At 37.6% G+C, this 25245-nt stretch overlaps 1 long non-coding RNA gene across 3 annotated transcripts in view; it reads left to right on the top strand.

The window, feature by feature from the left end:
* Positions 1-24912, top strand: part of LOC124628422 (uncharacterized) — a 71493-nt gene extending 46581 nt beyond the window's left edge. For 2 of the 3 annotated variants that reach the window (XR_008396837.1, XR_006982943.2), the window contains 2 exons: positions 20742-20903; positions 20988-24912. This is a non-coding gene — a long non-coding RNA (uncharacterized LOC124628422). The remainder of the gene's footprint in view (positions 1-20741; positions 20904-20987) is intronic. The other variant, XR_008396836.1, reaches the window with a different exon arrangement.
* Positions 24913-25245: the final 333 nt, after the last annotated feature.

Here is a 25245-nt window from a genome sequence, read left to right as displayed (position 1 = left end):
AGGTGCAAAGGTCATTTGCAGTAAAATTATTTCCGTAACTGATAAGAGAAGATAATTATTTGTGTCTAGGACAGACACTGGCATGAGAAACACAAGAACAACAGGGATGGTTGGTTATCATTGTGTGGCCATTCCTGTCTTTGATGGATTTGTTCTGTCTAAATCCCCTAGGCTGAAAACATCATGTTTTGTGATTATGTACTGTAAGTAAAGGTATGCCACTTCATGAGCTAAGTTGTAGTGAGAAAGCATTTGAGGTGAAAGTTCTGTGTTTAACCTCTCGGTCCACTCGATTTATTAAAGCAATGTGCATGTGTCCTTAACTTGATAGCTGGCTACTAAAATAGAAACATCATTAAGCACTACATTGTTTAGACTATCTGTCTCTTCCATGCACACAGACACAGATAAAGTCCCTGAGTCTATAAGGATCCTTCATGGTCCACTTCAGTTGGTGTTTTGGGTGAATCGGCTGATCTGATATGTAAACTTATTTCAGAAATCCAAATGTTAATGGAATAAATTAACATTGGGTTTGCTTCTTGTTTGGTTCAGTGCCACCTGTAATCACAATCTTCATTCAGGAAGTGGATGCATGCCACAGTTTCTTAGGGCCCAAATGAGATTAGATAACGTCTAAATCGTTCTGATGCTTTCTTGAGAAAATTGTTACAGCCATAGATCAGTTAAGTTTACTACTTCCAGAGATTAATATAGCTCTGAAAGTAAGTATAGACATGCTGTTATAAAGTATATACAACTAGACATGTTGTGAAAATGTATGTATCTGTTATATGGACTTGAGGTCAGATAAAAGAAACAAAAAAAATCCCATAAAGAACGGTGTGAACATGTTCTGTCCTCACAAGTGGAAAATTCAACAGATATATATCATATCTAGTCTGTTGCATAGAATCTGTGTCCTCCTGTTCAATAAGTAATATGTTGTTGATGTTTATTATCAGTTTTCCACTTGGGCCCATCTGTTGCATGTAACATGCAAAACTAAACAACATAAGCTACATGCAGTTTTTTCCATTCAGATGATTCCTGTTATTCTTTATCTAAGACAATAGTCTGCACACTGCTTCAGCAAATAGCCACTGGCACAGTCTGCTGTATTAATAGATGTGCCAATGGGAGGAAACAGCATTAGAAAACCCTCTAACAATGTGGTAATCAAATTCTCCCATACCGCCGGCATCTTAAAAATGGCTCTCGTTGTACTCTTTAGATCACCCCCATTAGCGCAGTACCATAAAAGTACTCTCAGTTCCTCTAGAGGCCATAGGGAATAGAATGTTTATACTCTGGCTAAAGAGCTATGTGGCTTTGTTTCCCAAAAGGAATTAGGATCATCTATCAGCAGCCTTTCCCGTGCATTAAGCTGTTCTGTCCTTGGATCAGGGCCTTGCTATGTTCTGGAAATCTAACGAGCAAGTGGCTGTGTTTACCCTCTGACTCAAGCTAAGAATTAGCAACTAACAGCTACTCAAAACACAAGCCTTTTTCATTAGCCAACAAGCACTGTAAGATTCACAACTTTGAATAATAGTAATAATCATTTTCCCCAAGGAACAAAATTACAAAAGCAGGGGAAAGATTCAGTTAGTGTGAACGTAAATGTGTAATTCCCACGTCACACAGGCATCAGACAGGCCCAATTATAGACACATCAGAGCAGACCAAGATGACTCAGTGAGTGCTGACTCTTAATGTCCCCCTGTTTCCAGCTCCCTGCCTTACTGGCTATTTACATAAAGATTTCTCGTCATTGTAGCTACGGTAACAGCAGCCACAGGAAAGTAAACAGAGAAGGGAGCCCTTAGTCAGGGAGGTGAGAGTAGGCTGATGAAAGCTAGGCTCGATCAGTTGATCTGATATAGAAAGTGTGAGGCAAGATTTGGTGTGTAAGGCTGCAAAGACTTTTTCCCAGCCTCTCTCCCAGGGCGAAGTGTATCAGCCTTTGGCCAGAGAGGTCATTCCAGCTAGGCGCAGATGTGTGTCACAGGAGGACACACACTTTCAGCTTAGCATCAAGCCACAGGTTGCCTCCCTTGGGTCCTGGGAAAAAACAGCAGGTGGTTTTCGCATCTTTAGGATATATCTTCCTAACCTAGAGGTAATTTTGTAAACTAAAAATAAACTTTTGAAACAGCTGTGCAAAAAGTTAATATAGTTAAAATCACACTATAAAGTTTATTTAAAAAAAAAAAAAAAGGCACTTCACAGCTGATGAAATAGACTTTGGGTCAGTCATGGAAAACTGATTCCTTCTGTGGATTCCCTCAAGGAGATTATGTGGATAATCATAGGGAATATGTGGATTCCCCTGACCCACATATTCCTACATTCCCAACAGATTTCATGAGACTTTGTGCCACTCTCCATAAGAACCAAATCGTGGCGTGTCTTAGAGCGCATTATAGGATGTATGGCACACATATTAATGCAATAATAGCTGTCTGTCACCTCAAAGTTTAGTGGTTGCGCCACACTGATATTGTCCTGATACTCTGCATCTACAGACAACATTGGAAGATTCACCTCTCCCATGAACCTTAAATGGAAAAAATCAATGGTCAGCATGCTCAAGCAGTTAATGAAAACAAATTAAAGCAACCCCCTGATGTCAGGTACACATCTGTTGCTTTTCAAAAGTGTGTGAACTCTTTTATACATCATCTTGAGCCAAATGTTGATGTGATGTTTGTCAGATCTTAAGTGCACTGCACGTGTGTTGTTGTTTTTTTTTCTTAAAAGTGTCCTATGGCAGTTTATACCTGGAACTATAACTAAAGTACATATTAAGTACCTACTATGAATTATTCAGTAAACGCAGTGAAACTGACAATGAAACTCTCAAGTCTGGCCACATAACTTGAAGGGATTGCCATTGTAAAAATACACCAAAAATACTGAGGAACTCTTGCACTTGTTTGCCAGTGAGTAATAGAATAGTGATTAAATACTCCCTTTATGTCAATCATTCTGGCCATCCCAGGTCAAAGTTCTCAAAGCCCTGCCTCATGCCACCAGTCTTTGCTAAGCTCTCTTTATCACACTCAGCGTTTATTAGTCAATATCTATTATTCATAGGAACAACATAATTGGCAGCAGCATGTTAGGCAATCAGTGTTGTCTCCTCACAATCTCAGGGTCCCTCAATCGTAAATCCCTCAATCCTTCAATCCTGAGCTCACGTGGGCATTCTCAGGTTTCCTCATGGGTGTGACTGAGTGTGTGAATGTGTATGTCCCATTTGGTGTCCCTTCCAGGGTGTATTCCACCTCACATCCTGTGTTCCTGGAATAGGCTCTGGGTGCACCTCAATCCTGTCTCTTGTGCTTTTATTTTTGGTTCTACATCTATTAATGTTTCTATAGGACCATTGATTAGGACTTGCCCTTTATGTGCTTCCTGAGATTTCTTGAGAATAAGTACAACAATTCTACTCCATAATCTCTGAACCAAAGCATATATTTTATTTGTTTTACCAGATTTTGTTCAGACTGTTGCACTCAGGTCTCTCAGTGATGACCATGTTTCGATGTTTAGGCACATGACTCAAGTCCATTGTTAACAAATAAAAAAAAAAAAATGTATTCTCTTTAGATAAACTCAGTTTAACTTTTCAGAGCTTACGCAAAATGAGTCATCAAGAAGATGTTTTCATTGCATCAAGAGAATTTATCAGGTACCAGCTGCTGCCAATATAAACAGGAGTACATGGCAGCCAAGTAACTGGCCAGGAGCGGAGAGAGCAGAGTCCAAAGTGAGTTAGTCCTTCTCTGGAACTGGAATTGCACACACACATTATTGAGCTTTACACATACGAGTATATGACGGCTCTTCTGTTTTGGCTGTGATTTAAATTCTTCCGTTAAATACAGTGCAAATGTCAGAGCGCAACCTTTTGTTTTCACTCAAATGCCCATTCAGTACTTATTGCTAATTAGTTGGTAGCATACATTAATGATGGGATAATGATGGGAAGCACATGAATGCCATTTTCAGTCAATCTGTCATGCAGTACTTATGTACAATATAAAATTTCTATATTACAAATACAACTCCAATTCCAAAAAATTTGGGACAGTATGGAAAATACAAATAAAAATAGAGGAGTACTTTGACTTGTATTAAAAAAAAAAAAAAAAAAAAACATATAACAACAAGGTATTTGATGTTTTACCTAATCAGCTGTATAGTTTTTTAAGGTAAATGTTTATTTTGAAATTGATGCATGCAACATGTTCCAAAAAAGTTGAGACAGGGGCAATTTAGGACTAATAGCGATGTTACAAGTTGAAATAAGAAGGTGATGTGAAACAGGTGAGGCAATCATCTAATCATAGTATATAAGGAGCCTCCAAAAAAGGCCTAGTCCTTCAAGAGCAAGAATGGGTTGAGGCTTGCCAATCTGCCAACAGATGCGTCAGCGAATAATCCAACACTTTGAGAATAACATTCCCCAATGACAAATCGGTAGGTTGGGGCATTTCACCTTCTAATGTGCACAATATAATTAAAAGATTCAAGGAATCCGGTCAAATCTCGGTGCGTAAAGGGCAAGGCCGAAAACCACTTCTGAATGCGTGTGATCTCCAATCCCTCAGACGTCACTGTCTTAAAAACTGTCATGAGTCTGTAATGGATATCCTGGCAAGGCCTCTGGAATACTTTGGTAAACCTTTGCCAGTCAACACCATTCGCCGCTGCATCCACAGATGCAAGTTAAGGCTTTACTATGCAAAGCAGAAGCCATACATCAACACTGTCCAGGAGCACCACCGACTTCTCTGGGCTCGGTCTCATCTGAGATGGACAGTAGCACAGTGGAATCGTGTTTTGTGGTCCGACGAGTCAACATTTCAAATGGCTTCTGGACAAAACAGTCGTCATGTTCTCCGGGCCAAAGAGGAATAGGATCATCCAAGCTGTTATAAGCATCAGTCTGTCATGGTATGGAGGTGTGTCAGCGTCCATGGCATGGGTAACTTGCACATCTGTGAGGACATCATTAATGCAGAATAATATGTACACATTTTGGAGCAAGATATGCTGGCATCCAGAGCAGGACAACGCCAAACCACATTGTGTCTGTATTACAAGCACATTGTTGCGTAAGCAGAGAGTGCAGGTGCTAGCATGGCCTGCTGCAGTCCTGACCTGTCTCCGATTGAGAATGTGTGGCACATTATGAAGCGCAAAATAAGACAACGAAAGCCCCGTACAGTTGTGAAGAAATGAATAATGGACGAATGGTGGGAAACATCAAATAATGTGTTAATTATGTGTTTTCAATAAACTACAGGGTGAATTCAATTTTCAGATGACACTTTTTGTTAGTTTTTTTGCATTTTCCATACTGTCCCAACTTTTTTGGAATTGGGGATGTACAATATTTACAGATTTCATACCAGGGGTTTTTGTTTTGTTTTGCTTTTTTTAAGACCTTCATGTGATTTTCCCATAATTATCGTTCATGTCACATCATTGCTGGTTTTAGCCACAAATTGGCCGACAAGGACGTCATATCCAAGCGGCCCTGCAAGTCACATGCCTTACTGTTTACTCACACTGTTTTCCTATTTCACTTAATTAACACCTTTATTTAAGTTTATTTAAGTATCTGTGTTTCTTTGTCAAGCTTTTGCTATGTTTAGCCTGTTATGCTTTTGTGTTTTATGCCATGCATTACTAGCTCTTGCTTATAATTCTTCTTTCGTTTTAGTTTAGTTTGTTTCATTTGTGTATGCTTTAATAAACAACCTGCTCTCACATCTGCCCCCAAACACCTTCTCTGACAGTTCATTATTGTTATTGTTGTTGTTATTATTATTGTTAAGGTAAACAGTAAAAACAGTATGAAGTCTGTAAGCACTATATATAACCTCCATAAATAATAAAAATGGAATTATTTTCTGTACATTTTCCCATCATTACTGTTTACCATTAATAATTAACGATAAGTACAGAATGGGGCTGGACCGTGGCTTAGTGGTTAGGATGTTTGCTTGAATCCTGCCTCCGCCCTGTGTGAACAGAGCTTGCTCCCCCAGTCAAAAAACATGTGTTGTATGTTGATTGGCATCTCTAAATTGTCCATAGTGTGTGAATGTGTGTGTGATTGTGCCCTGCGAAGGGTTGGCACCCTGTCCAGTATGTTCCACGCTTTCTGCCCTGAGTTCCCTGGGATAGGCTCCAGGTTTCATGTGACTGATAAGCGTGTGTATGATCAGCATTACAGAAAATGGATGGATGGATGGAAGTACTGAATGGCCAATTGAGTGACACCAAAATGGTGGTCTCTGACCTTTGCACAGTACTGTATATTATTGAAAATTATTGTTCACTGGGCAGATTCATTAAGCCTGTTCAGACACATGAACAACACATGAGACATACTGTACTGAAGCATCAACTGTAATTCAAAGATTAACTAGCACAGAGATAAATAATAATAAGAAAAATATCCCGTGTTGCAGCATAAATAATACTCTATAATATATTGACATATTCCCTGAAGTTTCTCCAACTGTTTCATGCTTTACCATAATGTATCCTGTTTGTTAATAAATAACTCCCTGAGAGCATACTCACTGATGTATTAACTTGTATCACAGTATCAGCTAGGAAAAGAGCTACAAAAAAGAGCTACAAAAAAGTCTGCTTCAGAAGCCCTGCTTCATATGCGTTGTTTTTGGAAGGTGAATAGACCTGCATGAGAGGCTGTACATCAGACAGCTGAAGCAGAAAACGTATGAAACCTTATGTTCTATGCGTATATGTGCCACAAATATCTAAATTCTTATTTCCATATATAATGCATCAAAGGTGTAAAGAAAAGTAACGGTTAAATATGCTTCATTGTCCAGACAGGATGTATGTGTATTACACCTATTCCAAACAGCCACAGGTTGTGGAAGTGTGAATTCACAACATGTAACAAGGGAGTCGTTACACACTCAACACTTGAAATAAAAAGTAAAATAGCATGTTGCACTGAAGCATGCGCAAGATGTCACAAAGCTTTAAAAAAAAAGGGACATGGAAGTTTTCTGGAAATTCCCCTTCATAGCAAAAATATAACAACTAAAAAAGACTCATATTCACAAACGAGTACTGATGATTTCACATGGTGGGATGTTTGATGCAGAAGGAACAAGAAGTCAACATGTGAATTTATCTAAATACAAAAAGGGAAATGTCATGCTTACAGTGTGATTTTAAATTCCATTCCATGCCATTACAAGGCATTTACGCAAGCCCTGACAGGTAAGTGAAAATGGTGAGAATGGTAGAATTGCTGATGAAAATTACTTTTTCAACCATTTTTACTGAATTACACAAATGCAGAAAAGATCTGTAAAGACAAATTCACTATCAAATCTTTCCAAGTTTATCTTTGGGTCCGCCACAGATACTGTAATGGGCATTCCATCTCAAGTGGTCCAATGCAGGTTGCTTGACTGTAATTTTTTATTTATTTTTTTTAATTGACCTCCATGTATTGGCATTGCAAATACATTGTTGTTGTTTTTTTTTTACTTGGTTTAACTACACTGACCATCTTTGTGTCATGGCAGACAACAACTTTTTGGTTATACAACTGTTTACGGAAACCTCAGTAATTTAGCTCAGGATGGTCTTAGCTCTTTGGAACAAAAACTGATCTCTAGAGGACATTACAAGGTGTTCATATATAAACAGGTACATTCTTGTTCCTTAGACTTAGAACTTAAGTCCAAATTTAATGCTCAACATTGCTCACAGTTCCACCTTTAGGGTTAATTTTTAAAGTCTCAGTCTTAATTTTTAGGGGGTAACTAGGTAAGTATAGTGTGCATGCAGAACATTTCAGGTTTGAGACTTCTCTTAATTTTATTTAACTTTTTTTTTTTTTATGGGGGCAAGAAAGTGCAATTTTTTTTTAATTCCCCTCACTTTTAGGTTGAATATCTCTGGTGGGGGACCAGACATAAGTCCTCTATAGTAGCATTCTGCTGTAAAAATTGTGAGTTTTGAGATTCCACTGGTTGCAGAGTTAGGGCTAGTAGAAATCTATTAGAAATAAAAAGCTTATTTATTCATGCAAAAAAAATGGCGATTTTGCAATTCCAATACATAGAGGTAATTACTCAAAAAATGGGAGAGGCAACGTACATTAGACCACTTGAGATAGAATGACCCATTACTGTATCTGTGGAGGACCCTAAGGTAAACTTGTAAAGATTTGAACTTTGCAATTATTGGACCACTTAAGATGGAATAACCCTGACACTTTCACAAGCTACCTCAAGAACCCACCATCTCAAGTAACATTTTTACAGTTTTGAATATTCAAAGCCAGTGAGGCTGTTATTTAATTTGATACAAATTAATTAATAACAAAAGGTAGAATTTCTAACCCACTCCTGACCTTAACTCTCATGACATTTCATATAATATAATAGAGTTATGCCGATGTGCAAGACTTTTTTCTTCCTCTTTAAAACAAATAACCTTTCGAATTCACTCTTTTGCATACTAGTTTAGGATTACATGAGTATTTTGACCAAACCGCATCAATGGATGAAATACAATGTATGAGTCATTTATTAATTATTAAGGAAATAGTGGTAAAGCACCACTAGTATGGCTTGTACAAGCAAACCACTGGGCACAGAGTGGGTTAGAAAATAAAAAGAAATAAGCAGCAACTCCATTTTTGCACCTCCTTTATCTATTTTCTAACCCAGTGCACTTTTCCCCACAGTGAGTAGCTCACAGGGGCTGAGTATTTGCACAATCTGTCTAAAGACAGACTGATGAGAGGCTTGAGTAGAGTTTTGGCTGAAAGCTACTGCCTGGTCTAAGATTGCTGGCTCAGAAACTGGTAAATAGAAATAAGTGAAGATTAGTTAATGCTAAAAAGAATGCTTGGGCTCCTGCTTTCAAATGCTCATTTGTGCTAGCTTTTTTATTTCAATAATATCAGCCTTTTAAGTAAGTTGTAAAGTTAAAAGTAAATGGTCGATGTGTCTTTCTATAAAAATGAAATATAGTGTGCTTGAAGCCAGAAATTTACATTGCAGCCTTAAAATTTCCCTTGATCTTTATCATAATTATGTTTAAAGCCTATAACCAAAAGCGTTGCCTGATGAATGTTTTTTTACTTATGAGAGATTAACAGGTTTTAAAGCCAAGTTGTAAACATATAGATGCACCACATCATTATGCCTCACATAGAGCAAGCACTTAACACTTATATATCTCTGAAAATGAATGCTCAATGTTGTCAAGAAAACATAAGAGAAGTCACCATGCTCCTCCCTGCAGTCCAGTTCTGTGCCTGCTTTGTGTCGTGCGACGTTTTGACATGGAATGATGGATTGAGGACACAGTACACTAAACACCAATGCCTCAGAGTGTGTACACACTCACTACTGACTGCTGACTGCATCAGGAGCAAGAGATGTGTACCATCAGCTGCCAACTGTCCGTGTGTAACATGAAGCCAGAGAGAGAAAAGTGCCCTCAATGAACTTCACAACAAACAAACAAAAGAAAAAGAAAAAGAAAAAGAAACACCGCATAGAAATATTTAGAGTTGAAAGCATGGGCTTTCAATAGAACAGGCTGCCTGTTGTTAATGATTAATCAAGAATAGTCTATTAACATCTAAGAAGAGAGAAGAAGAATACAATATTGAATAAAACATAGATAATGACAAACCTCTGATAATATATAAGTGGCTTGTAAGAGAGCAGGCAAGGTATTGAGCATTAATATTTTCCTTTTTTGTGTAAAGGTAGAGCATTATTTGTTGTTTATCATACAATCAGCCACGTAAACTAAGCTGTTTTAATCACACTTTAATCCAGTCTTGTAATGTAATGACTGGAAGTAATGTAACTACTTGCTTTTATAATCAAAACCAGGAACAGATGTTGGAAACATTCTTTGCATCACGTAATTTCTGCAGATTGTTCAGGAGCACTTTAATGCTGCGAATCTCCCATTCTACCACATCCCAAAGGTGTTCTATTGGATTCAGATCTGGTGACTGGGAAGATCACTGATGAACAATGAACTCATTTTCATGCTCATGAAACCAGTTTGAGACGACTTTTGCTTTGTGACATGGTGCACTATCATGCTGGAAGTAATCATTAGAAGATGGGTAAATTGTGGACATAAAGGGATGCACATGGTCACCAACAATACTCAAATAGTCTGTGGTATTCAAGTGATGATTGATTGGTATTAACAGGCCCAAAGTGTGCTCAGAAATCATTCCCCACACTGTTACATCACCTCCACCAGCCTGGACTGCTGACACAGGACAGGTTAGGTCCATGGTTCATGCTGTTTGTACCAACTTCTGACCCTGCCATCTGTGTGCCTCAGCAGAAATCGTGATTCATCAGACTTGTCTATGTTTTTCCAGACTTTATCTGTCCAGTTTCGGTGAGCCCGTGCCCACTTCAGCTTCAGCTTTCTGTTCTTGGCTGACAGAAGTGAAACCCGACGTGGACTTCTTCTGTTGTACCTCATCCGCCTCCATTTTCAATGTGTTGTGCATTCTGAGATACTTTTCTGCTAACCACAATTGTGCAGAGTGGTTATCTGATTTACTATAGCCTTTCTGTCAGCTTGAACCAGTCTGGCTATTCTCCGTTGTCCTCTCTCATCAACAAGACTTTTCTGTCTGCAGAATTGCTACTCACTGTATGTTTTTTCTGTATTGCATCATTCTGAGAAAACTCTATACACTGTTGTGCATGAAAATCCTCAAACTTGCACGTCTTGCACCAACAATCATGCCACGGTCAAAATCACAGAGATTGCATTTCTGATGTTTTATGTGAACATTACCCTATAGCTGTTGGCCCATATCTGCATGATTTTATTAGTTGCACTACTGCCACATGATTGTCTGATTAGATAATTGCATGAAAGAGTAGGTGTACAGGTGTTCCTATTCTTGTGGCATACATGCTATGAAGAATTGAGGCTCTTTTGAGTGCAAAGGGAGCCCCTACCCATATTACTTCAATGTTCCTAATAAAGTGTTCAGTGAGTGTAGTACATTTTATCCCAATTTAGTCCAAAATAATTTTACAACTAGTGCATAGGTAGTATCAAATGTTGTGCATTTTAAATATATATTTTTAATATAATATGTTATATCTAAATAAGGTGTTTACAGGATTATTAAAGTACATTTCCATAAGGGACTGTTTGTTCCTGTAACATTAACCAGGATATAAATCAGCCTTGACCTGGTATTCTATGGAATTTAAATGACTCTGTCTTTCTTAAAAGTTATGTTGGGACAACAAACTTGATGGAGCAGAACATGCAACATAGCACTGGAGTGTTTCATGTCCTCAAGTTCATCACCTGCAGGTTCCTCTGACCTCCCGCATTCAGACTTAGGCAAGTTAAACTAATTTACAACCTCTTTTATAATGTTAGTACACACTTCTTATGTACAGGTAGTCCATTTCCTTAATTGTAGGTATTTGCTGGACATTCGAAATTATGCTAGCTGTATTCAGGTTGTGTTTATAGAGAATAGTCTGAAGCTTGAGGCAGGAATATATAACAGAGCAGTTTAGACGCAAAGCAGATCTTCCCAGAGAGCATGAAGGCATGTGTCCAACTGAAACAGAATGTAATTGCGTGGGCTGATCGGTTAAAAACATTTTATATGCCCAAATCTGCACAAAGCTGTCATTGTTGATCATTGATCAATGTGTGCTTGAAGTGTCGCTGTTTACTGTGTGTGTTATGACTGGTTTTGAGGATGGCCTGTCTGACACCCTGGCTGTTTGCAGATTTAGGTTGCATCTGGGCAGCCTGAAGAATGAAATTTAAGAATGGGTGATGCTCTAATCTTGATTCTGGGGTTCATAAGTGTTTTACAATGGTTCTACAACCATTTTCGACAAATCATCCTATCCCTGGGAACCTGGGGATACCCTGGACAGGGCGCCAACCTATCTCTTGCACAATCACACACACATTTACACACCCTTTCACACACTATTTACAATTTGGAAATGCCAATCAACCTACAACATATTTTTTGGACTGGGAGGGAAAACTGGAGTACCCAGAGGAAACCCCTGAAGCACGGGGAGAACATGCAAACTCCATACACACAGGGTGAAGGCACGACTTGAACCCTCACCCCTGGAGGTGTGAGGCAAACGTGCTAACTACTAAGCCACTTAATAGAATTATGCAAAAACTTAACATGACATGACAGTATTTTTGAGCATATATTCTAAAATACTATACCATAAATTAGCTCAATATTTTTAGTTTTTAGTTTTCATGCACTGAAGACAATCCAGCATTTCACAGCACTTTAAATGAGTACTATAATTAAGAACATTTCAAGATTTTATTAGTCATTTAGATGCCATCAGTTCAAATATTAACCATAGTGTTTCAGTTCTGGCCTGCCACATGCCAATGTCTTTGTGTGACTGTAATACTTAGGACAAACTGTGACACTTTATCTTCTATGATCACTCAAAGCTTCTAGAGTCCCAGAGATTAAAGGTCTGTGTGTGTATAGATTAATTTAGGTCCCATGGTATGATTTACTAAGCCTGGAAAGTGGCTCGAAGAATGACAAGCATATGTGTAAATTAATAAAACTGAAGGGCAGATATTAAATTCGTGTAAGCCTGTTTCTGACATTTGAAGACGAAACTGTTGCATTTCAGCCTTTTTTTTATTTAAAAAAAAATGGAAGTTTATCAAAATGCTGTTTTGAAATGCTGTCACAGCTAGCTCAAAATAATCAGAACATTTCTCAAAATTATGACATTCCATGGTCCTTTTTTCATGATTTCATATTAGATAATCACTGCTCATACAAATATAAACCCAATAGTATTTAAAGAGAACCTTAAAAAAAAAGTTATCATTCATATGATATTCCTTATGAACAGAACACACACTCATGTTTATACACTTTTATTTTGCATTCATATCGTAGTCTGAAGTTTTTCCTCACTGTAGCATTTCTAGCTATTCTTAAATTTTTATATATATATATTTTTATCTTTTTAGTTCTTTCCTCTGGGGCATTTGAAGCCAAATTCAGCATCTTTGTGAACTGCTGCTCATGTTACAACTACAGCATACTACAGGGTGGCATAACACACTCAGAGGAAAGTGCTATGTTCCCTCTTATACATACATGAGCTCACAGATGCCCCTGACTGGCTAGTGCACTGTGATTGACAGGGGAGAGTAAGTATTCCATCCCTCCCACCCAGAAAGCATAGCTATGGCATTGTTCAAGCTTGTGCTCTCCGTACAATAGGGTGAGATTGTTTTATTCTTTGTCTAAAAAATTTTTATGTAAAACACTTTAAGATAAATCAATCAATCAAATAATAATACAATAATATATTATTATTATTATTGCTATACATTTCTGCACTGTCTCTATCACAGGAGGCTCAGCAGCCTCACTAAATGCCATGCATGTTTAATTCCTAACCTCATCAGTCTGCATTGCTTCATTGTGGTCTGCCTGCAAACTGTAACAAGTTAAATGTTCAGAGGCTCTCATGGGCCAACACGGCCCTCAAGCCACTGCTAAAGTGAGTAATGAACACATTCCAGCACAAATAGAAAAATTTAATGACTCATCATTGTTGTTGAGACATTTGCAAAAGAGAACATTCAGATACCAACAGTGGATAATAATAACGTCTGTTTGGTGTCAAGTTTAATATTCTACATTGTTTTAAATGCAGTGTACTGGGATAAGTAGGTGAGAGTTCATGGGTTACAGAGCACCAGTGTTTCTTTTCATTGTATTTACTTAAACCTTGCTCCGGAGTATTTGTCTTGACGCAGTAGGGAGAGTAAGATTTATGTGTCTGCACTTCTGGAGCATGAATTTATCACTGAACATAAACACAAATTGCTAATTGTGTACTTGTTTGTTTACCTGTGTGTCCACATGTCTATGTGTGTATATATTGTGCATGTGCATATATATATATATATATATATATATATATATATATATATATATATATATATATATATATATATATATATATATATATAGTGTGTGTGTGTGTGTGCATGTGTGTGTGTGTGTGTGAGTGTGTGAGTGTCTGCCTGCACACAAGTTCCTGTATAAAGTCAGCTTAGTCGTCAGTAACAGCTGGGAATTTTATAGCCCTTTTCCAAAACAAGTCTCTGCACTCTGTACACCCGAGCCATGTGCTTTATTATTCTACAGAAATTTAATGAGTAACTGTTTTTCAAACGTAACTCGTAGGAGCACATATGCTGTAATCAAATAAAACTGCCGTCCTGGACTGTTAAAGTTGCTTTGAAACCTCAAGCAGTGGTGTATTCCCAGCCACATTTAAACACTGCAACCATAATCATTTTAATTTTAACTGTAAACATGCAATGTACCTTGGTGGTCTTTGGTGGAAACATTTTTTTTGCCTTAGTCTTAAGTAATTTTCCCAGTGCATTTTATGGCAATTAACTGGAAGTAAAAAGTAATAGACAATTTACAGTGTATATTACTACCTATACTAGTAGTAGTAGTAGTAGTAGTAGTTGTATATTATTACTACTACTACTATTGCTATGAATAATAATCATCATCATCATAATCATCATCATTATTGCTATTATTGTTGTTGTTCTTATTGTTGTTACTGCTGTGGTTGTTGTCATTGTGAATGTTGTTGCTGTTGTCACTCCTGATTGTGTTGCTGTTGCTGTTGTCATTACTGATGTGGTTGTTGTCATTGGTAATGTTGTTGCTTTTGTTGTTGTCACTACTGATTTTGTTGCTGTTGTTATTGTTATTGTTGTTGTTGTTGCCATTACTGATGTTGTTGTTGTTGTCATTGCTGTTGTTGTTCTTGTTGTTATTGCTGATCAGGTTTGGGGAGTAACAGATTACATGTAATGGCATTACGTAATCTGGATGCAAAAAAAACAGGTAACTGTAATCCGTTACAGTTATGTCAAAAAACAAAGTAATCAGATTACAGGTAGGCCTACATTTTGTAAAAAAAATGTATCAGGATTACAATTTTTTTCATTTAAAACCAAAGAAATTAAACTTTTGCAGGGCTCCAGACTGCACCTAATACACTCACATTTGCGACCAAAACTATTAATTTGCAAATTATATTTTTACTGAGACCAGCTGTAAAACAGAGGAGGAGGCCAAACTACACTCAATGGCCAAGTGATGCTGACATAATTATGGTCAGTAACACTGACTCAGGTTCTGTGTAAAGATCAATTCTTTGTGACTGTATATAGCTCTCAAGTTGGAAACGACGTTCAGTTCCCACTTTAAGTGAACTTGGATGAAAATGCTGACGTTGTAAAAAGAGGCAGACGTACACACATGACAGGATGAAATTTTTTTAACATAAGGTCATTGTTATGTAGCACTTACATAATCATTTGGCGCCTGTTTAAAGAGCCAATGACTCCTTAATACTTCTTTGTCTGGAGCCCTGATTTTGACATAACACAGTATAGACAGCTGCATGATTATAGTTCTGGTTCTCTCTTGCCAGTTGTGACTCACATGAGCAACAAATTTATAAAGTTCATTAAAACAAATCCAAACATTGAACATGTTTTAAGCTCTAAATAAGCTTTTAGATAATATTGCTTTTCTCTTGACTTTATTGCTAGTGCTGTTAGGCAATTTATCATAGCCAATCTATCAACCAGCATGTTTTATATCAGTAATAATTCCTGAATGTATATGTGTATAAACAGAATATTATTTGGGTTTGTTTTTACAATAAAACGGACATTTTCTTACTTCTCCCCAGCTTAGTCCTAACACAAAAGCTGGGTGTAATTCTGGCAAGAGTAGTTTCTGCAAAAGTTGACATGTTGTACAAATGAATGCATTAAATCCGTCATGCACTACAGGAAAAGTCAAAAATCCAGGAAAATATTTGGCCTGTCAAAGTTTCCTGCACCTGTCAGAATCCAGTAGGACACGTTTTAATTAGTAAGTCTGCTACTGGCAAAGCTTTCAAGAGCTAGTCACTGAACCTTATGATTTTAAATTGTTTGTTTGTGTTACATGACAACTTGAGCTATTACATCTTTAAACTGAGGAACATGTGCAACATCTGGAACATTCTGTTTCTCTGAAGTTGCTGTTTACAGCATTTTGGCTTGTTCTGCAATGGCACACTACCTCATTTAACACCACAAAAACACTATAGCATTTTAAGGAAATTTATTCAGCTAAGAAATGGGGATAAATAAATAAATAAAACTAAATGACATCATTTGACATATTATAAATAGCTCGACTGCCCTTCTGGTGAAAAACATATGTGCTAATGTATTTATTCATCTTATGGAGCACCTTCCAACCTTCAAATTGAGTAATGGCTGAAAGTTTGGCAGTTTTATGATTTAGCTGTTTTTGTTATGCCTGAAAACAGAAATATTTTTTAAAATGTATAGAAATTGATTGTGCATACAGGATGGACATAAATGTGTCTGTGAAAAGATTCCATCTGCAGAGGATTTGTGTACTTTAAAGTTTGAAGAAGCAATATTGTGTGCAAATACATGACGAACGTGCAGAGGCCTGCACATTCTATAGCAGGTGCATGTTCATTATGTGCTCTACAGCTCTATCTATATCACAAAAAAGTCATAAAATCTATAGAGAACATGATGTACTCACTAACACAGGAAAACGGGTCTTCCAAATGCAGATTCTTATATGTATAATTATATGATGGTGCACGCAGTGATAGAGACAGGTGATGATACCTGCTCAGTTCAGGCCTCGACTCCCATGACGTTACACAGGTGTGTTAACTCAAAGCGATTAACTTTTTGACATTTTTCATTACAGTATTATGAGCTTAATGGCAGGCTGTGACCTGTTTTAAAGAGCACTCACCAGCATTTTGGGAGTGGAAATTTGACACATTGTAATTAAATGTGTTGTGGTATGAAGTGGTGTGTTTTCATGAAGCAAGTCTCAGTACACTGAGGATCTGTGTAGTGTGCACATGCTAACTGAATATCAGACTAATGATTCACACTAATGATTTTTTAGTTTAGTCCAATTCTTTAGGACTCCAAATTGATCTTTATTATAGCTCAAGTCACATGGTTTTTTCCCATTAAGATATACAGGAATGCTGGTCCCGAGCTTAAAAACAGGCGATTCCCGCCTCTGCACTGTGTGCTTCGAGTTTGCATGTATTCCCTGTGCTTCGGAGGGTTTCCTCCAGGGACTCCAGTTTCCTCCCGCAGTCCAAAGACATGCATTGTAGGCTGATTGTCATTTCCAAATTGTCCATAGTGCCCATGGGTGTGTGAATGTCTGTGTGAATGTGTCCCATAGGATAGGCTCCAGGCCCCCGTGACCCTGTGTAGGATAAGTGATACAGAAAATGGATGGATGGATGTCACAAATGTGCACAAACTCACATTTATCCCAAGTGTATGCATCAGGCGGTCAACTTGGGAATTAGTTATTATAAATGATGATGGGAGAAATCTGTGGATTTAAAAAAATAATAATGATACTGGCACAAAAGCAGCACGTTTTGGCTCCCGAGTGACAGAAACAGAAAAAGAAACAGCCTCCCCTGTCAATCACAGTGACATTAGCTGATCGTGGGCACCTGTGAGCTCATGTATGAGGGCAGATAAATTCCTCCAAGTGTTCAGCTGTGCTGAGACATAGCATGCACAAAATTGATGCTGTCTCTGGCTACATGTATCTCAGAGGAAGCATATGCTAGCCTTTACCCTACCTGGTTGGTGGTTGTCAGGTGATAGGGTTGTGCTAGCTATTGGGTAGGAATTGGTAAATGACCAGACTCACAGGAAATAGGGATTATAACAAGAATAAAAAGTAGTTTAGCTAATGAGAGGGTGAGCAGCCATGATGGAAGTAGTTGTCTGGCAACTAGCAGTTAATTAGGTAACTTTAGCAGATAGCTAGTGTCACATTTTATCTACACTACACAAGTAACCTAAATGAGAATGTTATTGGTTTGGTGAATTCATGAAATTCACAGGGCAGTTATTAGTCCCATTATTAGCTAGGCAATTCACACAGCATTTTACCTAGATACTTACAGTTGAGAAATGGTCCAGTTTGGTTTGGTGCTTGAAATTGTAGTTTATGTGCTTTTTAGACATGCCTGGAAAAATATGGATAAATATTTTTGTGTTTACTACAATTGTTAATTGTTTGTGATGAGAGTATTGGTGTTAAAGCATTAATAAAGCATTAATAATTTGCATCTTCTTGGTATGTATAATGGAATAAGCCACTACTTTTACAAATCTCAGTATGAAATGTGTGAGATCTCCCCAGAGAAACATCCCTAGATTAGTCAATTATGTTCACACCCCAAGCCTATTTCATCATATTTCACAAGCCACCCATGCTACACAAGAGGATCTGTTGTAATACGCCTGATCTGTGTGAACCACTGGTCCACAGATTTAGTACTTAAAGAAGAGGAAGAGTGCTTATTTCAAGTCTACCGGTTTTGAAAATAGAGTTCTGAGTGGTTCCTAGAAAAGGGAGATAAGCTGTGCCATGTGATATTACACTTAGCTTTCCGTATTGTTTAGAAGCAGTTGTGCCCCTTCCATGGATTTTCCCTATCAGGCAGATTTCCCTTAAATAGTCACCAAACAGGCAGAGCTGGGTTCCTGATCTGAGTCAAAGCAAGGAACTCAGCAGTCTCGCCAATTATAAATAGCCATAGAAGGCTCCACAACCACTATGTTTTTTTCTTTTTTGGCTGGAAAATGTTGATCAAATTTTAAATGAAACCTTCTCAGCAACCAGACTCAAACAGAATTATAAGATAATACTTATATAAGAGTTTAAAAAAAAACAAAAAAAAACCTTGCTTTAAAAGAAATTATGGCATGGCCTCAACATCTTGTAAGATTAGCATGACAAAATTTATGCATAAATTTGGTACAGTCCTTAAAATGTAATCCATCCTTTTATACTGCTTTATCAGATAGTAGGCAGACAAAACACCAAACATGGTGTAGCAGAAGAAACATCCTGTGTTTTGAAAATATATGCTATTAACAGCCTGTCCTCGAGGTCATATCCTGGACTGTTTACGACCATACGTTTCCTGAGGTGTGTAGGCAGCAGTGGGAAAGTGACGAGTCCAGTACCACTAGATAACCTAAGGGAAATGCGTCTGCCATAATGGCGAAATAACCACAAACATCATACAAAAACAGTAATAAACACAATTACATAATCGTGCAACTTGGCACAACAGCTTCCAAATTGAACACTAGATGTTTTTCTTAAGAATGGGGTAGCCATGGTAAAATAATGTCACTTGAATCTTCCTCGTAGACAAGCCTTTACTGTGGGATGTGTGTCATTATTGAGGAGCTGAGGTGATTTTTATCAACCATTTCTTTCAGACCACACACCACCCAAAACAACCTGAACCTGCTCGAGTTGTTATTAGATTTCCCAACACCATCATCTTCTCTGGCGTCAGAGACTTAGAAAATAGGTTTCAGATGATTCCCATGAAAATGTACCACACTGCTATTATCACAAAATGTTATGAAAGCTGTAAACTTGTGACGCTCATGGTGGGAAAACAGTGTTTACAGAACTTATTCTCTTCATTCAGTGACAACACTCAATGCCCTCACAGCCTGTAGTATCAAAATTCTACACTAAAAAATTAACACTCTTCCCTGAAATCTACCTTCCTGCAGATTTCATCTCCAACCCAATAACGTCTTAAGGCAATGATTAGATGGTCAGGTGGGCATGAATGTGGTTGGAGCATAAGTCTTCAGGAAGGTAGATCTCCAAGAACGGGGTTGGTGACCACTGTTCTAGAATATCCTACAGTATGAAAGTGAACATACTGTACTTGAACATTGTACTCATGGTTTCATGATGCAAAGCCAAAATCGTTTTGTCACTGTCCGCTGTCCAACTACTCACAATCTGTACTGTACATTTGTATCTGTTTTAATAGTAAGGCTGCACCATTTGTGAAACATTAATCTTGTTGTTAATCACAATATGCCACTTTCTCAATCTAGGTCAGGTATAGGCCAGCAGCCTTGCTGAGACTGACCTGCGTTTGTCCTCTCCCAGCTTGGTGTTTGTACAGGCCCACTAAGTAGCTACTGCGTGCAGGTATTTCTTTTACAGGGATTAGCTGTCACGACAAAGGCCCTCATTTCCGATCTCTCTGATTTGAAAACAGACTGTCAGCAGGTAGTCCTTTGTATTATGCTGGTCTTATGTTTGTTTTTTTTCCACTGGCCAACCAGGACTCAGGAAGGTGAATGAAGACTAGACCAGAGTGTGTACTATAAGAATGAAATGCACTGCTGCCTCACAGCTCCAGAATCGCCGGTGCAATTCTGAGTTTGGGGTACTGTCAACTGTCAGAGTTTTGCATGTTCTCCCCATATCCATTCTCCAATCCTCCTCCAAATTTCCTGACAATTCCTAAAAACGTACCAGTAGGTGGACACATATTGTAACGATGTGTGTGTGTGGAAGTATTTGCCTTATACCAAGTGTTCATGGGAAAGGCTCTGGATCCACCTGCAGTTATTTAAGATTTCATTTGCGGCTCTGAAATAATTCTAGTCATTAAAATTTTTGTCAAATAAGCAAATTAGTCATTTGCTCTTTTGATACTTTCATTCCTCTTCAGGGGGCGGTGGTGGCTCAATGGTTAAGGCTCCGTGTTACTGATCAGAAGGTCCTTATTCAAGCCCCAGCACCCCAAGCATGGCCCTCAAGCATGGCGTCTCTGCTACAGGTGTGCCATTTCATGGCTGACCCTGCACTATTACCCCAATTTCCTAACAAGCTGGTATATATAAAGAAAATAATTTCACTCCACTGTAATGTATATATGACAAATAAAGGCTTCTTCTAATCACTTTATCCTGAACAGGGTCATGCTGAATCTGGATTCTATCCTGGGAACACTGGCATGACATGGGACTGCATTTGTCAGTATAAATATTATGTAATTGATTTAGAACACCATTAATGATGTATGTTATAGAAGGATTGATAACATTTGTAGCTTCTGGCTGTTTTGCCGACCCTTGTGAATCCTAATTACGCCATCAACTTAAACTATTTGACCTGTGGATATATTGAACCTGCCTCTGTTTCATATAAAAGTACTTTGAGTTCAATAAACCAGAAAGCCTTCAGCAATATTTTTAACAATCATGATCAGATACTCACATTTTTTTTACACTCAAGAACCACAGCAATGCAAACAATTTTTTTTATCTGTATTTTTGTTTACATTTATGAACAGGATAGAGACATAAAAATAACAAACATTACAAACAGGTGTGTTGCACAGTGGGAGGTGGACAGAAATAGAACTTGCCGCTCAAATGTATTATGTAATATTTGAACCTCCATCACCCACCCTCAGTCAAGGTGAATGCGTCCACTCTGCGTTCTGGGTTAAATCTCAGCCTGTGCATGTCTCATGGTGGAACCATGAATTTCACAGCTTTAAATTAAATCCTCTGCCTCACACTGTTGGCCTTTGTTCTTCCACATTAATTTAGTATGAGATGTTGTGGGTTAGCTACATTCCTGACATAGCTAATACCACAAACAGGAGAAAACAAAACTAGGAGGTTACAGACTGCACACAGCGCCTATCAAAGAAAAAAATTACAAATATTTAACACCTTCTGCTAATGATTCCTTTGATTATTATTGTGAAGTGGGCATTTAGGACAATCAACTCAGCAATTAAAGTTATAGATTCATCTATGTTCATGGACATAATATTTTTCTACATTCTAACATGAGAACATTAGAATATACTACATATACCGCTGTTGAATTCTTCATTCTGTTTGGTTGATTAATTTTCTATAACAGCAGCTCTGGCAGTATTGCTGGTAATTGCTGTAATTCAAATCACAGGTGTATATTAAAGCACAATTTCTAACATGTTATCATTTCTGTAGTAATTCATTCATAGAGACTTGTATGGCAAAAACTCTGCATAATCTAAGGCTAACAAAAAATAGATTTAAAAAGTGGTATTTAACAAAGAAAAACATAAAGGATAATCATTGACATGGTGAAGCTTTTGTAAAAAGACAATTATATAACTTAGGAGTCTCTAGTGTCAGCGCTTTGGAATGGTTTTCCACCATGAGAAAGTCTTCAGGACAAAGGCCTTTCCAGTGCGCCTGTAACGTGACGGTTCTCTGTGGTTGCTGTTGATAATGTTGTTGTTGTTGTTGTTGTAGTAACCTAAGTGATAACAAGAAGTAACTCAAGATATTCCATAGCATTAAATGTAACTACTGTATAAATTGTAAACAAGCTCGACATATTTATTAATAATTTTTTCTTATTACTTTATCATTGGCAGTTTGCTGTGGTATAAGAGGAAACATGATGGAGAACACTGTTTTTTGGAGTGTAATGTGTTATTTAAATGTAACTGTGTGAACGGCTGTATATTTTGGGGAATTTTTGTTTGTTTGTTTTACAACAGCAGTTGTCATTTTGCTTACATTTGTGTTGTGTAGCTTGGTTAGCTTATTTTGCTACTAGCTAGGTAAAGCTATTTATAGGATTTATTTTTGTTATTGTTACTATCAATACAAAATACAACTAGTTCCCTATTTAATATTTAAAGCTATTTAGAATGAATTAGATGGAATTTTGCTAAAACCTTATAAAACATGTATTATAGGTAGTTCGCAATCGAAGTGTATAATACACACTATGATACAGGAGATATTGGTAAGGTGAGTTCAAAAAATTATATTTCACCAGATCAGTAAAATAGTCTCTTGAAGCTACATATGCAAACAATAAATGGATGTCTAACATCAAATGTCTGCTTACATAAACCAGATTTATGAATGTTACCAGCCACGTGAATCATACGTGAAGGTGTGTGAAAGTCACTGGAAACCAGAAATGAGGGTCAGCGGATAAGGATAATACAGGACTGTGTGTTTGTAGTTAGGATGTACGTGCCACTTAGGTAGAAACGAGCCGCGCTTTGTTGAAATCCTCAACACGAAATAGAGTAGGACTTGCCTGACTCTGACTCTGTGTGTTTGCACAGCATGGTACTTGCAAACCTTGCATGTTCTTACTTTTATCCCACTGTGAAGGAAATTTATTTGATGCTTTTCCACAATTCTTTACGTGAGACTCTATAAATCCACCAAGTATAATGTTTGCTTCAGGCCTCTGTGCTTTAGGCCCAATAAACAAATTAACATTAAATAACAAAGAAACCTTGACTTTTAACACATTTATAAGCCTTGCATGAGCTTGGGCTATGAGCCAAAACTCCATCACATATACACGTATATACACATGTACAGTATATACACTCAGTGACATCAGGCCCTTCCTGATGTAAATTCCTTTTTTCACTACAGGATGCACCTGCCTGATCCAAGCATAAAAGATCTAACAAGGTTCGCTCTTTGTAAACCACCCATCATTTTCCACAATGGGTTGATGTCAAGCATTCCAGGGCTATATTTATGCAAGGGGCACACATTTATTATAGCAAAAATGACTATAGTGAATAGAGTATGCTGACATGAGTTATCACTCAGAAATACGCCAATAGACCAGTTTTGATTTTTATCTCACACCCATGGAAAAGAAAATTGTTCTGCACGGTCTTTCACAGTGATGTTTGTTGGTAAATGAGACCTTTTAGCTGTACGACGCACGTGACTCGAAGAGAGCTTTGACTGAATGCATGTTGTGATGATGTCACATGACACATCTTGACCTAAATCTGTGGAAAATCTGCAGTAATTTTGAAAAATGGCAAGCTCCTTTGTATAATGCATTTACTTGCGTTAATTTCTGTAATCACAAAATTGCGAAATCCTGGAGGGACTGATATAGTTAAGTATGTTTTATGTATATAGTTGAGTACCTTTAGTTAAGTAGTTAAATATGTGGTTAAATACTAGTTAACTATATTTATTAAGGATGGCACTGAAAGGTTTCAGACAAAAATGGTCAAAATTGTTGTAAGGGAGCAGATCTTTGCACCTCAACAGTTTTGCGCTCAAGTCTCCATCAGTGAACAGTGGAGAAGTTCAACAAAACAGACTTCATGTAAACCTTTAATGAATTTTCCTGGCTCCACAACTACACTATTTGAACATGTATTAGCTTAGACTTTTTTATAATTATACTACTTGTTGTTACCCAGATGAGGATGGGTTCCCTTCTGAGTCTGTTTCCTCAATGTTTCTTCCTCATATCGTCTCAGGGAGTTTTTCCTCACCACCGTCGCTTCTGGCTTGCACATTAGGGACAAATTCATAAATTAAAAATGTATATTCTGAATTTATGTTTCTGTAAAGCTGCTTTGGGACAATGTCCATTGTTTAAAGTGCTATACAAATAGAATTTAATTGAATTGAAAAATAGCACTTTCAAAAACAGGTCAAAATATTTTGAGGAAAATTTTATAGCAAAGTAGCAAATCTAACACCTCAAATCATTTTAATGACGATTAAAAAGTGATTTATTTCCTTTGCACATCTGCACCGGTCAGCAGAGTCACCGTCCACAAAAATGAAAATATTGTCTGCATTTCACAAATACAACAAGGGATATTAGTCGTTTTGCATAAATTGCTTGTCTATGTCAACAATGTAGTGTGGTATGTTTTTTACTGTTTTCTACATTTTTCCTTTCCCTCCTCTCCCATCCTGGGACTAGGCATTATTACTGGCATGCCAGTTATAGCTATTTAAAAGGCCTAGCAGCAAATAACTCTTTACTTGCATGCAAGGCAGACCGCAGTCTGTCTAGTCCTGATATCCAGAACAGCTCACCACATCATACCCATCCAGATGTTGGAGAATTGCATAAGAGCATTTCATAAAATCTGCTTTTTTATTTCTTGGCTAAAGTTGAAGTACAGCACCCAGGCCAAAAGCCATCAGCCACTCCAAGGAGCACTTGCATTCCAACCAAAGGCATTATTTTGAAGAGAAAGTATTTGTTCCAAACTCAGTCAGGGATTTAGTTTGATTTAGACAACTTCAGAATTGTTGGGCACAGCAATTACGACAGAACAAAAGATGCACTTATAGCTCAAAATGGGTTTTTTTAAGGATGTGTATTGTTTTCAGAGCTAACAGTTAAGAAGCCTACTTTCATTTTGCACT

This window comes from Ictalurus punctatus, chromosome 8, assembly GCF_001660625.3.
Source record: "Ictalurus punctatus breed USDA103 chromosome 8, Coco_2.0, whole genome shotgun sequence".
Lineage (NCBI taxonomy): Eukaryota > Metazoa > Chordata > Actinopteri > Siluriformes > Ictaluridae > Ictalurus > Ictalurus punctatus.
Note: the sequence above shows the minus strand (reverse complement) of the source record. Positions and strands in the feature narration are given on the sequence as shown.